Genomic DNA, 16,814 nt, shown 5'->3' on the forward strand with positions numbered 1-16,814 from the left:
ATGGGCACACTGGGTGCCGTGCCAAAAGATCTCAGCCGGCATTTGGAAACAATAGACATTGACTAAATCACGATCTGCCAACTGCAAAAGGCCACCCTGCTGGGATCTGCACGCATCATCCGAAAATACATCACACAGTCCTAGACACTTGGGAAGTGTTCGACTTGTGATTTTGTGATATGAAATCCAGCATGTCTATCTTGTTTGCTGTGTCATAAATTAAAATAATAATAATAATAATAATTATTATTATTATTTTGTGATACGAAATCCAGCATATCTATCTTGTTTGCTGTGTCATAAATTAAAATAATAATAATAATAATTATTATTATTTTGTGATACGAAATCCAGCATATCTATCTTGTTTGTTGTGTCATAAATTAAAATAATAATAATCATTATTATTATTATTATTATTATTATTATTATTATTTTGTGATACGTAATCTAGTATATCTATCTTGTTTGCTGTGTCGTACAATGTCATTGTGTCAATAATAATAATAATAATAATAATAACAACAACAACTTTATTTATAACCCGCTCCCAGGCTCCAGGCCTGAATCTTTTTTTAAAATTTGTTTTTATTGTTGTTTTGTCGTTTTATCCCACTCCCACCCTCCCCTCCTTGTATATACAATTTATACAACAAACTACAGAAGTTACATTTGAAATATCAGTCTCAATCTTAATTTTTCGACTCCACATCTTAGTACGTTTTCTACAGTAGAGTCTCTCTTATCCAGCATAAACGGGCCGGCAGAATGTTGGATAAGCGAATATGTTGGATAATAAGGAGGGATTAAGGATAAGCCTATTAAACATCAAATTAGGTTATGATTTTACAAATTAAGCACCAAAGCATCATGTTAGACAACAAATTTGACAGAAAAGTAGTTCAATACGCAGTAATGCTATGTAGTAATTACTGTATTTATGAATTTAGCACCAAAATATCACGATATATTGAAAGCATTGACTACAAAAATGCGTTGGATAATCCAGAACGTTGGATAAGCGAGTGTTGGATAAGTGAGACTCTACTGTAGTTCTGAACTGGTCCAGGCCCGAATCGAACTCCCAAAAGCCCACCTCATTGGCATTAAACTCAGGCGTCCCTTGCAAACTGGGTCTTTATTTGGAGGTGTTGAATTATGGGGGTCACACCCACATCTTGAGTTTCTAGAGGAAAGTTTGGGGTGCTTTCGAAGAATTGTGGAGCCCACTCCTGTCAGGAGAAGGGGAAGGTGGGTGTCGATGTCTTATTTTATTGAGTGGGTGGGCAGTTTTTCTTCCCTTGCACTTATCTTCCAAGTTCTTTGTGCTTTTCCTCCGCCGCCCCGCTCTCCAAAAAAAGCCGATCCATTCCTTTTCAAAGCGGCCGCTCAAAGTCTTTAGCATCTTGCATTGATCCCGGGCTCCCGAAGAAATAAAGCAATCGATCCCCGTTTTATTTGCCTCCCCATATGAGCGCCTTGGGTGCCCCCCACCCGCCCTGTCTCTTCTGAACGATTTGCCATCATCGCCTTTCATCTCCAAATTCCTCCTCCTCCTCGCCTTTTCTGCCCCCCCTTTTCCTTCCCTTCCCACCCTCATCCATCATCTCCCCCAGCCCCAAAGAGCCCCCCCAGGGACCCCGGTTAGTGATCGCCTGCCTTGGCTTCTCAAACAAAATCCATACGGCTCCCCTTGCCTCTCCCTTTGACTCCCAAATCCAGCAAGTTGCAAAATTAGGGGGGAAAGATGCTGCGAGTCTCCGTGAAAGAGATAAAAGTGGGCCCCAAGGATGGGGAAAAGGGGTCATCAATCAATTGGAGATCGAGGGTGCCTTGGAAGGGGTCACGTGATTGACGGCCCTACAGACCTTGTCAAACTACAACTCCCATGGCAGCACAATGGATATCAAACATTCAGACAGATGAGATGAAAGGCATTGAATAGCCTTTCAGCTTCAAGGTCTGGCTGCTTACTTTGTTTTGGTATTCGTTGAAATTGCTTTATTCTGTTTTGTTTTGGGCATTTTGTTAGCCGCCCCAAGTCCCTTCAGGGAGATGGTGGCGGGATAGAAAAATCAAGTATTATTATTATTATTATTATTATTATAAGTATGACACAGCAAACAAGATAGATATGCTTTTAAACAGGCTTTTAAACAGAGGCTGGATGGCCATCTGTCAGGGGTGCTTTGAATGCGATTTCCTGCTTCTTGGCAGGGGGTTGGACTGGATGGCCCATGAGGTCTCTTCCAACTCTACTATTCTATGATTCTATGATTCTACGCTGGGTTTCGTATCACAAAACCACAAGTCGAACACTTCCCAAGTGTCTAGGACTGTGTGATGTATTTTCGGATGATGCATGCAGATCCCAGTAAGGTGGCCTTTTGCAGTTGGCAGATCGTAATTTTGTCAATGTTGTTTCCAAATGCTGGCTGAGATCTTTTGGGACAGCACCCAGTGTGCCCATCACCACCGGGACCACCTGTACTGGTTTCTGCCAGAGTCTTTGAAGTTCAGTCTTGAGGTCCTGATAGCGGCGGAGTTTTTCCTGTTGTTTTTCGTCAATGTGGCTCTCACCTGGGATGGCGACATCAATGATCCAAACGTGTTGTCGAAGGATTTCATGGCCGGGATCACAGGTTTGTTGTATATCTTTCAGGCTGTGTGTCCATGTTCCAGAAGTATTCTCTCCTGACGTTTCGCCCACATCTATGGCAGGCATCCTCAGAGGTTGTGAGGTATTCCACAACCTCTGAGGATGCCTGCCATAGATGTGGGTGAAACGTCAGGAGAGAATACTTCTGGAACATGGACACACAGCCTGAAAGACATATAACAACCCAATGATCCAAACCCTTTTCTTTTCCACAACTGTGATGTCTGGTGTGTTGTGTTCCAGAACTTTGTCAGTCTGGATTCGGAAGTCCCACAGTATCTTTGCATGTTCATTCTCCAATACTTTTGCAGGTTTGTGAACCCACCAGATTTTTACCACTGGAAGGTGGTACTTGAGGCATAAGTTCCAATGAATCATTTGGGCCACATAGTTGTGCCTCTGTTTGTAGTCTGTCTGTGCGATTTTCTTACAGCAGCTGAGGATATGATCAATGGTTTCGTCGGTTTACTTGCACAGTCTGCATTTTGGGTCATCAGCTGATTTTTCGATCTTGGCCTTAATGGCCTTTGTCCTGATGGCTTGCTCCTGGGCTGCAAGGATCAGGCCTTCTGTCTCCTTCTTCAGGATCCCTTTTGTGAGCCAGAGCCAGGTCTTCTATTATTATTATTATTATTATTATTATTATTATTAATTGCCTTTGTTCTGATGTCTTGCTCCTGGGCTGCAAGGATCAGGCCTTCTGTCTCCTTCTTCAGGATCCCTTTTGTGAGCCAGAGCCAGGTCTTCTATTATTATTATTATTATTATTATTATTAATTGCCTTTGTCCTGATGTCTTGCTCCTGGGCTGCAAGGATCAGGCCTTCTGTCTCCTTCTTCAGGGTCCCATTCATGAGCCAGAGCCAGGTCTTCTATTATTATTATTATTATTATTATTATTATTATTATTATTATTAATTGCCTTTGTCCTGATGGCTTGCTCCTGGGCTGCAAGGATCAGGCCTTCTGTCTCCTTCTTCAGGGTCCCATTCGTGAGCCAGAGCCAGGTCTTCTATTATTATTATTATTATTATTATTATTAATTGCCTTTGTCCTGATGGCTTGCTCCTGGGCTGCAAGGATCAGGCCTTCTGTCTCCTTCTTCAGGGTCCCATTCATGAGCCAGAGCCAGGTCTTCTATTATTATTATTATTATTATTATTATTATTATTATTATTATTATTAATTGCCTTTGTCCTGATGTCTTGCTCCTGGGCTGCAAGGATCAGGCCTTCTGTCTCCTTCTTCAGGGTCCCATTCGTGAGCCAGAGCCAGGTCTTCTATTATTATTATTATTATTATTATTATTATTATTATTATTATTAATTGCCTTTGTTCTGATGTCTTGCTCCTGGGCTGCAAGGATCAGGCCTTGTGTCTCCTTCTTCAGGGTCCCATTCGTGAGCCAGAGCCAGGTCTTCTATTATTATTATTATTATTATTATTATTAATTGCCTTTGTCCTGATGTCTTGCTCCTGGGCTGCAAGGATCAGGCCTTCTGTCTCCTTCTTCAGGGTCCCATTCGTGAGCCAGAGCCAGGTCTTCTATTATTATTATTATTATTATTATTATTATTAATTGCCTTTGTCCTGATGTCTTGCTCCTGGGCTGCAAGGATCAGGCCTTCTGTCTCCTTCTTCAGGGTCCCATTCGTGAGCCAGAGCCAGGTCTTCTCCTTATCAGCTTTTCCTTCAATTTTGTCAAGGAATTTTCCATGCAATGTTTTGTTGTGCCAGCTGTCAGCTCTAGTTTGTAGTGCGGTTTTCTTGTACTGATTATTTGTCTGCTCTGCTTTGAGGAGTTTCTGATTTTTGACTTCAATCAAAGCAGGTTCTTCACTTTGCTTTACATATTCTACCAGGGCACAAGTCAAACATTTCCCAAGTATCTAGGACTGTGTGATTTATTATTATTATTATTATTATTATTATTATTATTATTATTATTATTATTATTTTCACACAAATAGAGCAGTTTCCCCACAGTTGGTCCCCATTCTCCTACATTTTGCTGAGAATTCAGAATATGTTTTATTTTATTTATTTTATTTTTTTTATTGTGCAAGTTGTTGTCTATTGATGTGTTTTATACTGCTACTGTTTTTATTCGGGCTTGGCCCCATGTAAGCCGCCCTGAGTCCCCTCCGGGGAGATAGAGGCAGGGTATAAAAATAAAGTTATTATTATTATTATTATTGGGGGGTTCTTCCCACCATTTGTCCTTCTCTAATCTCCGTGTCCCAGATCCTACCTAGATCCACTCTTCTTTGCTTCTCTTCTCTTCTTTCTCTTTCTCGTTCCCTCCCTCCACCTTCCCTTCTCTTCCCCCTCTTCTCTTCTTCCTCGCTCATTCATCCCCAGCTGGAGAGAGAGAATCTCATTGAAAAGGGATTAAGAACGGAAGGAGCAGAGAAAGAGAGAGAGAAAGAAATGCTTTCCCCCCTTCCTTCCTTTCTCTCTCTCTCTCAGTCCTGCAACTGGGGGGGGGAACCTTGAGGTGGGGGGAGGCAGTGAAGGAATGCAAAGGAGGGGTCTCCACCAGGTTGCCCACCTGCAAGCCAGGAAGACTGGGAGGCCCCTTCCTCAAAGCAGGAATGGTACAAAGACATGGTCAACCCCCCTGCCCCCTTTCTCTCTGAGACCCCATTCCTGCCCCCCCCCCCCACCACAAAACCCTACTTTTCCCGGTGCAATCTCTTTTTGCCGGTCCCCTCCTCCTCCTCCTCCTCCTCTTCTTCCTTTTCGGAGGTCAGGTCTCTCCCAAGGCTGTGCAGGCCCACTGGAGCATGTAACGCACTAATTGAATCCCTCCATTGTGCCGTCCTCTTCTTCGGCCGGACCCACGTGCCCCACGCAAAAAAAGCATTGCAAGGCTTCCCACTTGTCTCTGCATTTCGGGAGGGCTGGCGTTGTTGTCCACGGGAGGCCTGCTCTGCATTGTATACCCCCCCCCCCCGTCCCTGTTCCTCCACTTGAGTTGGGGTCTCTCTTGGGATCCAGTGGGATCCTTGAGTTGGATGAGACCCCCATGGCTATAATAATAATAATAATAATAATAATAAGACCTGGCTCTGGCTCACGAATGGGACCCTGAAGAAGGAGACAGAAGGCCTGATCCTTGCAGCCCAGGAGCAAGACATCAGGACAAAGGCAATTAATAATAATAATAATAATAATAATAATAATAATAATAGAAGACCTGGCTCTGGCTCACGAATGGGACCCTGAAGAAGGAGACAGAAGGCCTGATCCTTGCAGCCCAGGAGCAAGACATCAGGACAAAGGCAATTAATAATAATAATAATAATAATAATAATAATAATAATAATAGAAGACCTGGCTCTGGCTCACGAATGGGACCCTGAAGAAGGAGACAGAAGGCCTGATCCTTGCAGCCCAGGAGCAAGACATCAGAACAAAGGCAATTAATAATAATAATAATAATAATAATAATAATAATAATAATAATAATAGAAGACCTGGCTCTGGCTCACGAATGGGACCCTGAAGAAGGAGACAGAAGGCCTGATCCTTGCAGCCCAGGAGCAAGACATCAGGACAAAGGCAATTAATAATAATAATAATAATAATAATAATAATAATAATAATAATAATAATAGAAGACCTGGCTCTGGCTCACGAATGGGACCCTGAAGAAGGAGACAGAAGGCCTGATCCTTGCAGCCCAGGAGCAAGACATCAGGACAAAGGCAATTAATAATAATAATAATAATAATAATAATAATAATAATAATAGAAGACCTGGCTCTGGCTCACGAATGGGACCCTGAAGAAGGAGACAGAAGGCCTGATCCTTGCAGCCCAGGAGCAAGACATCAGGACAAAGGCAATTAATAATAATAATAATAATAATAATAATAATAATAATAATAATAATAATAGAAGACCTGGCTCTGGCTCACGAATGGGACCCTGAAGAAGGAGACAGAAGGCCTGATCCTTGCAGCCCAGGAGCAAGACATCAGGACAAAGACAATTAATAATAATAATAATAATAATAATAATAATAATAGAAGACCTGGCTCTGGCTCACGAATGGGACCCTGAAGAAGGAGACAGAAGGCCTGACCCTTGCAGCCCAGGAGCAAGACATCAGGACAAAGGCAATTAATAATAATAATAATAATAATAATAATAATAATAATAATAGAAGACCTGGCTCTGGCTCACGAATGGGACCCTGAAGAAGGAGACAGAAGGCCTGATCCTTGCAGCCCAGGAGCAAGACATCAGGACAAAGGCAATTAATAATAATAATAATAATAATAATAATAATAATAATAATAATAATAGAAGACCTGGCTCTGGCTCACGAATGGGACCCTGAAGAAGGAGACAGAAGGCCTGATCCTTGCAGCCCAGGAGCAAGACATCAGGACAAAGGCAATTAATAATAATAATAATAATAATAATAATAATAATAATAATAATAATAGAAGACCTGGCTCTGGCTCACGAATGGGACCCTGAAGAAGGAGACAGAAGGTCTGATCCTTGCAGCCCAGGAGCAAGACATCAGGACAAAGGCAATTAATAATAATAATAATAATAATAATAATAATAATAGAAGACCTGGCTCTGGCTCACGAATGGGACCCTGAAGAAGGAGACAGAAGGCCTGATCCTTGCAGCCCAGGAGCAAGACATCAGAACAAAGGCCATTAATAATAATAATAATAATAATAATAATAATAATAATAATAGAAGACCTGGCTCTGGCTCACGAATGGGACCCTGAAGAAGGAGACAGAAGGCCTGATCCTTGCAGCCCAGGAGCAAGACATCAGAACAAAGGCCATTAATAATAATAATAATAATAATAATAATAATAATAATAATAGAAGACCTGGCTCTGGCTCACGAATGGGACCCTGAAGAAGGAGACAGAAGGCCTGATCCTTGCAGCCCAGGAGCAAGACATCAGGACAAAGGCAATTAATAATAATAATAATAATAATAATAATAATAATAATAATAATAATAATAATAATAGAAGACCTGGCTCTGGCTCACGAATGGGACCCTGAAGAAGGAGACAGAAGGCCTGATCCTTGCAGCCCAGGAGCAAGACATCAGAACAAAGGCCATTAATAATAATAATAATAATAATAATAATAATAATAATAATAATAATAGAAGACCTGGCTCTGGCTCACGAATGGGACCCTGAAGAAGGAGACAGAAGGTCTGATCCTTGCAGCCCAGGAGCAAGACATCAGGACAAAGACAATTAATAATAATAATAATAATAATAATAATAGAAGACCTGGCTCTGGCTCACGAATGGGACCCTGAAGAAGGAGACAGAAGGCCTGATCCTTGCAGCCCAGGAGCAAGACATCAGGACAAAGGCAATTAATAATAATAATAATAATAATAATAATAATAATAATAATAGAAGACCTGGCTCTGGCTCTCAAATGGGACCCTGAAGAAGGAGACAGAAGGCCTGATCCTTGCAGCCCAGGAGCAAGACATCAGGACAAAGGCAATTAATAATAATAATAATAATAATAATAATAATAATAATAATAATAATAGAAGACCTGGCTCTGGCTCACGAATGGGACCCTGAAGAAGGAGACAGAAGGCCTGATCCTTGCAGCCCAGGAGCAAGACATCAGGACAAAGGCCATTAATAATAATAATAATAATAATAATAATAATAATAATAATAATAGAAGACCTGGCTCTGGCTCACGAATGGGACCCTGAAGAAGGAGACAGAAGGCCTGATCCTTGCAGCCCAGGAGCAAGCCATCAGGACAAAGGCAATTAATAATAATAATAATAATAATAATAATAATAATAATAATAATAATAGAAGACCTGGCTCTGGCTCACGAATGGGACCCTGAAGAAGGAGACAGAAGGCCTGATCCTTGCAGCCCAGGAGCAAGACATCAGGACAAAGGCAATTAATAATAATAATAATAATAATAATAATAATAGAAGACCTGGCTCTGGCTCACGAATGGGACCCTGAAGAAGGAGACAGAAGGTCTGATCCTTGCAGCCCAGGAGCAAGACATCAGGACAAAGGCAATTAATAATAATAATAATAATAATAATAATAATAATAATAATAATAGAAGACCTGGCTCTGGCTCACGAATGGGACCCTGAAGAAGGAGACAGAAGGCCTGATCCTTGCAGCCCAGGAGCAAGACATCAGGACAAAGGCAATTAATAATAATAATAATAATAATAATAATAATAATAATAATAATAATAATAGAAGACCTGGCTCTGGCTCACGAATGGGACCCTGAAGAAGGAGACAGAAGGCCTGATCCTTGCAGCCCAGGAGCAAGACATCAGGACAAAGGCCATTAATAATAATAATAATAATAATAATAATAATAATAATAATAATAATAGAAGACCTGGCTCTGGCTCACGAATGGGACCCTGAAGAAGGAGACAGAAGGCCTGATCCTTGCAGCCCAGGAGCAAGACATCAGGACAAAGGCAATTAATAATAATAATAATAATAATAATAATAATAATAGAAGACCTGGCTCTGGCTCACGAATGGGACCCTGAAGAAGGAGACAGAAGGCCTGACCCTTGCAGCCCAGGAGCAAGACATCAGAACAAAGGCCATTATTAATAATAATAATAATAATAATAATAATAATAATAATAATAATAATAGAAGACCTGGCTCTGGCTCACGAATGGGACCCTGAAGAAGGAGACAGAAGGCCTGATCCTTGCAGCCCAGGAGCAAGACATCAGGACAAAGGCAATTAAGGCCAAGATCGAAAAATCAGCTGATGACCCAAAATGCAGAATGTGCAAGGAAACCGATGAAACCATTGATCATATCCTCAGCTGCTGTAAGAAAATCGCACAGACAGACTACAAACAGAGGCACAACTCTGTGGCCCAAATGATTCATTGGAACTTATGCCTCAAGTACCACCTCCCAGCAGCAAAGAACAGGTGGGATCACAAACCTGTAAAAGTATTGGAAAATGAGCACGCAAAGATACTGTGGGACTTCCGAATCCAGACTGACAAAGTTCTGGAACACAACACACCAGACATCACAGTTGTGGAAAAGAACAAGGTTTGGATCATTGATATTGCCATCCGAGGTGAGAGTTGCATTGACGAAAAACAACAGGAAAAACTCAGCCGCTATCAGGACCTCAAGACTGAACTTCAAAGACTCTGGCAGAAACCAGCGCAGGTGGTCCCAGTGGTGATGGGCACACTGGGTGCTGTGCCAAAAGATCTCAGCCGGCATTTGGAAACAATAGACATTGACAAAATCACCATCTGCCAACTGCAAAAGGCCACCCTACTGGGATCTGCACACATCATCAGAAAATACATCACACAGTCCTAGACACTTGGGAAGTGTTCGACTTGTGGTTTTGCGAAACGAAATCCAGCATGTCTATCTTGTTTGCTGTGCCATACAACGTCGTTGTGTTGATAATAATAATAATAATAATAATAATAATAATAATAATAATAATAATAACTTTATTTTTATACCCCGGCCCATCTCCCCGAAGGGACTCGGGGCGGCTTACATGGGGCCTAGCCCGATAAAACAAAATAATAACAGTAACAAAGCAATAAAACAATTATCCCAGTAAAAAACATCAACATCAATAAAAACAATCATTAAAATCAACAAGCAGGATACAGTGTTAAAAACAGGAGACTAATTCGTAGATCCCAGGCGAAATGCAGAGTGTTACGAAATGGGAAAAGGAAATTTCAAGTTGAATGGACAATAAAGTGCGGTATAAAATGGCAAGACAACAACAACGGGACTATTATGGAATGGACAGATAGATCAATCCAGCAACAACTAAACATCGAAGGCCTATCCATCCAACCCCCCAAGATAGATCGATACTACCCTGTTTCCCCGAAAATAAGGCATCCCCTGAAAATAAGACCTAGTAGAGGTTTTGCTGAATTGCTAAATATAAGGCCTCCCCCGAAAGTAAGACCTAGCAAAGTACGTACCATAGATTGCTGTACATGGAAATAATGGTAGTAACAAGAAGTCTTTATGGGATTCACAGTTTGTCTGGTTATGCTAGTTTGTGATGACAACTACCGTGTTTCCCCGAAAATAAGACAGTGTCTTATATTAATATTTACTCCCAAAGATGCGCTAGGTCTTATTTTCAGGGGATGTCTTATTTTTCCATGAAGAAGAATTCACATTTATTGTTGAACTAAAAAATGAACATTTATTATATACTGTACAGTAGTTGTCATCTCAAACCAGCATAACCAGACAAACTGTGAATCCTATCAAGAATTTCTTGTTACTACCAATATTTCCATGTACAACACTCTATGGTACGCACATTTACCAATCCTGCATGCTCTGGTGTTCTGTTCGTTGGGCATGCTTCCGAAGAAAAACTTTCCTAGGTCTTACTTTCAGGGGAGGCCTTATATTTAGCAATTCAGCAAAACTTCTACTAGGTCTTATTTTTCGGGGATGTCTTATTTTCGGGGAAACAGGGTAGGTAGATATTAGAGAGATGGTTAGGTAGGTGGATGGATGGATAAATCATAGAATCCTAGAGTTGGAGCCAGGGCCGTAGCCAGAAAAAAATTTCGGGAGGGGTTTTGAAAATTTCGGAGGGGGTTGAACCCCTAGCACACACCTCTCCCCACTACAAACCTGTCAATATCTGCTTGAGATAGTAGTGCCTGGAGGGACTCTTAATGTTTTGCGTCTCATAGACTTAGCATGGGGATTTGGTTAACCAGTTAAAATTCATGAGTAAACGAGATTTTTTTTATAACTTGAAAAATTTCGGGGGGGGGGGTTGAACCCCTAACCCCCCCCCCCCCTCGCTACAGGCCTGGTTGGAGCCTCCGATGGCTCAGTGTGTTAAAGCACTGAGCTGCTGAACTTACCGACCGAAAGGTCCCAGGTTCAAACCCCGGGAGCGGAGTGAGCGCCCACTGTTAGCCCCAGCTCCTGCCAACCTAGCAGTTTGAAAACATGCAAATGTGAGTAGATCAATAGGTACCGCTCTGGCGGGAAGGTAACGGCACTCCATGCAGTCATGCCTATGGCCACATGACCTTGGAGGTGTCTACGGACAACGCCGGCTCTTGGGTTTAGAAATGGAGATGGTCACCAACCCCCAGAGTCAGGCACGGCTGGACTTAACATCAGGGGAAAACCTTTACCTTTTAGAGTTGGAAGAGACCTGGTAGGCCATCCAGTCCAACCCTGGCCAAGAAGCAGGGAAATCACATTCAAAGCACTCCCGACAGATGGCCGTCCTGCCTCTGCTTAAGTCTCTGCAGTAAAATAATAAATGTAATAATAGAGTAAAATAATCAATGTACAGTAGAGTCTCACTTATCCAACATAAACGGGCCGGCAAAATGTTGGATAAGCGAATATGTTGGATAATAAGGAGGCATTAAGGAAAAGCCTATTAAACATCAAATTAGGTTATGATTTTACAAATGAAGCACCAAAACATCATGTTAGACAACAAATTTGGCAGAAAAAGTAGTTCTATACGCAGTAATTCTATGTAGTAATTACTGTATTTATGAATTTAGCACAAAATATCACGATATATTGAAAACATTGACTCCAAAAATGCGTTGGATAATCCAGAATGTTGGATAAGCGAATGTTGGATAAGTGAGTCTCTACTGTATTAATAATAAAAATAGAGTAAAATAAATGTAAAAAATAACAACAATACTAGAGTAAAATAAATGTAATAATAATTAATAGAGTAATATAATAAATGTAATAATACCAATAATAATAATAATAGAGAAAAATAATAAATATACCATATATACTTGAGTATAAGCCGACCTGAATACAAGCCCACCAGGACGCTCACCCGAGTATAAGCTGAGGAGGGTTTTTTTAGTCCTAAAAAAGGGCTGGAAAACTAGGCTTATACTCGAGTATATACAGTACAGTAGAGTCTCACTTATCCAACATAAACGGGCCGGCAGAACGTTGGACAAGCGAATATCTTTGATAATAAGGAGGGATTAAGGAAAAGCCTATTAAACATCAAATTAGGTTATGATTTTACAAATTAAGCACCAAAACATCATGTTATACAACAAATTTGACAGAAAAAGCAGTTCAATACGCAGTAATGTTATGTTGTAATTACCAGGCATGGGCAAACTTCGGCCCTCCGGGTGTTTTGGACTCTAACTCCCACAATTCCTAACAGCCTACCGGCTGTTAGGAATTGTGGGAGTTGGAGTCCAAAACACCCGGAGGGCCGAAGTTTGCCCATGCCTGGCAATTACTGTATTTATGAATTTAGCACCAAAATATCATGATATACTGAAAACATTGACTACAAAAATGGCTTGGATAATCCAGAAACTTGGATAAGCGAGTGTTGGATAAGTGAGACTCTCCTGTATTTAAACATGGCTCTCCTGTCATTTCAGTCTGGGAGGATTCTGGGAGTTTCAGTCCAACAAAAAGGTTGTGTCTCAGGCATCTGGTTTAACATTAGGCGCCACTAAGGTTAAACAGGACCGTGCTCAAGACTTTCTCAAATCCTTAATGGATCAAGATTTGAACCCCTGCCCCTTATTTTCAAGGAAATCCCCTTCTTGAGAGTTGGGAAACTTTCCCCTTTTATAGGGACTGAAGGGGATGCCGAACATAGAATCATAGAATCATAGAATCATAGAATAGTAGAGTTGGAAGAGACCTCATGGGCCATCCAGTCCAACCCCCTGCTAAGAAGCAGGAAATCGCATTCAAAGCACCCCCGACAGATGGCCATCCAGCCTCTGCTTAAAAGCCTCCAAGAAAGGAGCCTCCACCACAGTCCGGGGCAGAGAGTTCCACTGGTGAACAGCCCTTCTCACAGTGAGGAAGTTCTTCCTGATGTTCAGGTGGAATCTTCTTTCCTGTAGTTTGAAGCCCTTGTTCCCTTGTGTCCTAGTCTGCAGGGCAGCAGAAAACAAGCGTGCTCCCTCCTCCCTAGGACTTCCCTTCACGTATTTGTCCATGGCTCTCATGTCTCCTCTCAGCCTTCTCTTCTGCAGGCTAAACATGCCCAGCTCTTTAAGCCGCTCCTCATAGGGATTCTTGTTCTCCAGACCCTTAATCATTTTAGTCGCCCTCCTCTGGACGCTTTCCAGCTTGTCAACATCTCCCTTCAACTGTGGTGCCCAAAATTGGACACAGTGTGATTCCAGGTAACGTGGTCTGACCAAGGCAGAATAGAATAAGGGGGAGCAGGACTTCCCTGGATCTAGACGCTATTCCCCTCTTGATGCAGGACAGAATCCCATTGGCTTTTTAAGCTGCCGCATCACATTCCTGGCTCATGTTTAACTTCTTCCCCACGAGGACTCCAAGGTCTTTTTCGCACACACTGCTGTCAAGCCAGGCATCGTCCCCCATTCTGTATCTTTGATTTCCATTTTTTCTGCCGAAGTGAAGTATCTTGCATTTGTCCCTGTTGAACTTCATTTTGTGAGTTTCGGCCCATCTCTCTAGTCTGTCAAGATCGTTTTGAATTCTGCTCCTGTCTTCTGGAGTGTTGGCTCTCCCTCCGAGTTTGGTGTCATCTGCAAACTTGATGATCGTGCCTTCTAACCCTTCGTCTAAGTCGTTAATAAAGATGTTGAACAGAACCGGGCCCAGGACGGAGCCCTGCTTGTGGCACTCCACTTGTCACTTCTTTCCATGATGAAGACGACGCATTGGTGAGCACCCTTTGGGTTCGTTCGCTTCGCCAATGACAGATCCACCTCACCGTAGTTTTGTCTAGCCCACATTTTACTAGTTTCCTTGCCAGAAGGTCGTGGGGGACTTTGTCGAAGGCCTTACTGAAATCCAGGTACGCTACATCCACAGCATTCCCTGTATCGACCCAACTCGTAACTCTATCGAAAAAAGAGATCAGATGAGTCTGGCATGACTTGTTTTTGGTAAATCCGTGTTGACTATTAGCAATGACCGCATTTGTTTCTAAGTGTTCGCAGACCACTTCCTTAATGTTCTTTTCCAGAATTTTGCCTGGTATTGATGTGAGGCTGACCGGACGGTAATTGTTTGGGTCGTTCTTTTTTCCCTTCTTGAAGATAGGGACCACATTTGCCCTCCTCCAATCTGCTGGGACTTCTCCCGTTCTCCAAGAACTCTCGAAGATAATTGCCAGTGGTTCTGAAATAACTTCCGCTAGTTCCTTCAGTACTCTTGGGTGTAGCTTCTTCGGCATCCCCTTCTTGAGAGTTGGGAAACTTTCCCCTTTTATAGGGACTGAAGGGGATGCCGAACAATCCCGAATGTGGGCCCTCCCCAAAGACAGAAGCGTCTGCACCGTGTCATTTACAAGTGTGGCTAAGATGTTGATTTTATGGAGGAACATGTGGTTGCGGTGGGTGAAATCAATACTTTCATCGGGTCTTGTGGGTTTCGACTTGTCTCTTAATGGCTATTTTGGAAACTCAGCAAAGCTGTGTCTTGCTGAAGATCCAAATGCACGCTCACAAGGTTGCAGCATGCAATGTGGATTGCACCTGAGCAATGCATCTCATGTATGGCACCAGCAATCCTACTTTTGCAGAGGCTGAGAGGAGGGGGCATGAGAGCCATGCTTCAATATTTGAAAGGAGACCGCATTGAGGAGGGAGACCAGGACACAATGGAGCATTAGATTCAAATGACAGGAAAAGAGATTTCACTTAAACCTTAGGAAGAACTTCCTAAAGATAAGAGCAGCTTGAGAGTGGAAGGTGTTGCCTTAGGAATTGCCTTCTCTGGAGGGTTTTAAACATACTGTGTTTCCCCGAAAATAAGACAGTGTCTTATATTAATTTTTGCTCCCAAAGATGCTCTAGGTCAGGGGTCCTCAAACTAAGGCCCGGGGGCCGGATGCGGCCCATCGAAGCCATTTATCCGGCCCCCATGGCACAAGGGCAGAAGGGGGTTAGACTAAATGACCCAAGGGGTCTCTTCTTCTCGTAAAACCCTTGTTGTTGTTGTTGTTGTTGTTGTTGTTGTTATATTTTATGACACAGCAAACAAGATAGATATGCTGGATTTCGTATCACAAAATCACATTATTATTATTATTATTATTATTATTATATTTATTATTATTATTAACATTGAGGCTGGGTGGCGATCTGTCAGGGGTGCTTTGTTTGTGCTTTTGGTGCACAAAGGCAAAAGGAGGTTGGACTTAATGGCCCAAGGGGTCTCCTCCAACCCTCTTTATTATTATTATTATTATTATTATTATTATTATTATTATGACACAGCAAACAAGATAGATATGCTGGATTTCGTATCACAAAATCACATTATTATTATTATTATTATTATTATTATTATTATTATTAACATTGAGGCTGGGTGGCCATCTGTCAGGGGTGCTTTGTTTGTGCTTTTGGTGCACAAAGGCAGAAGGAGATTGGACTTAATGGCCCAAGGGGTCTCTTCCAACCCTCTTTATTATTATTATTATTATTATTATTATTATTATTATTATTATTATTATTAACATTGAGGCTGGGTGGCCATCTGTCAGGGGTGCTTTGCTTGTGCTTTTGGTGCACAAAAGCAGAAGGGGGTTGGACTAAATGGCCCAAGGGGTCTCTTCCAACCCTCTTTTTTATTATTATTATTATTATTATTATTATTATTATCATCAACACAATGACCTTGTATGGCACAGCAAACAAGATAGATATGCTGGATTTCGTCTCGCAAAACCACAAGTCGAACACTTCCCAAGTGTCTAGGACTGTGTGATGTATTTTCTGATGATGTGTGCAGATCCCAGTCGGGTGGCCTTTTGCAGTTGGCAGATGGTGATTTTGTCAATGTCTATTGTTTCCAAATGCCGGCTGAGATCTTTTGGCACGGCACCCAGTGTGCCCATCACCACCGGGACCACCTGCACTGGTTTCTGCCAGAGTCTTTGAAGTTCAATCTTGAGGTCCTGATAGTGGCTGAGTTTTTCCTGTTGTTTTTCATCAATGCGACTGTCACCTGGAATGGCAACATCAATGATCAAAACCTTGTTCTTTTCCACAACTGTGATGTCTGGTGTGTTGTGTTATTAGTAACATTGAGGCTGGGTGGCCATCTGTCAGGGGTGCTTTGCTTGTGCTTTCGGTGC

The 16,814-nt window shown here is 41.9% G+C and overlaps 1 protein-coding gene and 1 long non-coding RNA gene across 6 annotated transcripts in view; one reads left to right on the plus strand and one right to left on the minus strand.

Annotated features, from left to right (window-relative positions):
* Positions 1 to 5,589, minus strand: part of LOC134292447 (uncharacterized) — a 30,210-nt gene extending 24,621 nt beyond the window's left edge. Inside the window, exon 1 of the long non-coding RNA XR_009999696.1 lies at positions 5,338 to 5,589. This is a non-coding gene — a long non-coding RNA (uncharacterized LOC134292447). The remainder of the gene's footprint in view (positions 1 to 5,337) is intronic.
* ephb4 (EPH receptor B4) overlaps positions 1 to 16,814 on the plus strand; it is a 114,695-nt gene that overhangs the window by 11,003 nt on the left and 86,878 nt on the right. The window lies entirely within an intron of this gene.

This window comes from Anolis carolinensis, chromosome 6 (assembly GCF_035594765.1).
Source record: "Anolis carolinensis isolate JA03-04 chromosome 6, rAnoCar3.1.pri, whole genome shotgun sequence".
Classification (NCBI taxonomy): Eukaryota; Metazoa; Chordata; class Lepidosauria; order Squamata; family Dactyloidae; genus Anolis; species Anolis carolinensis.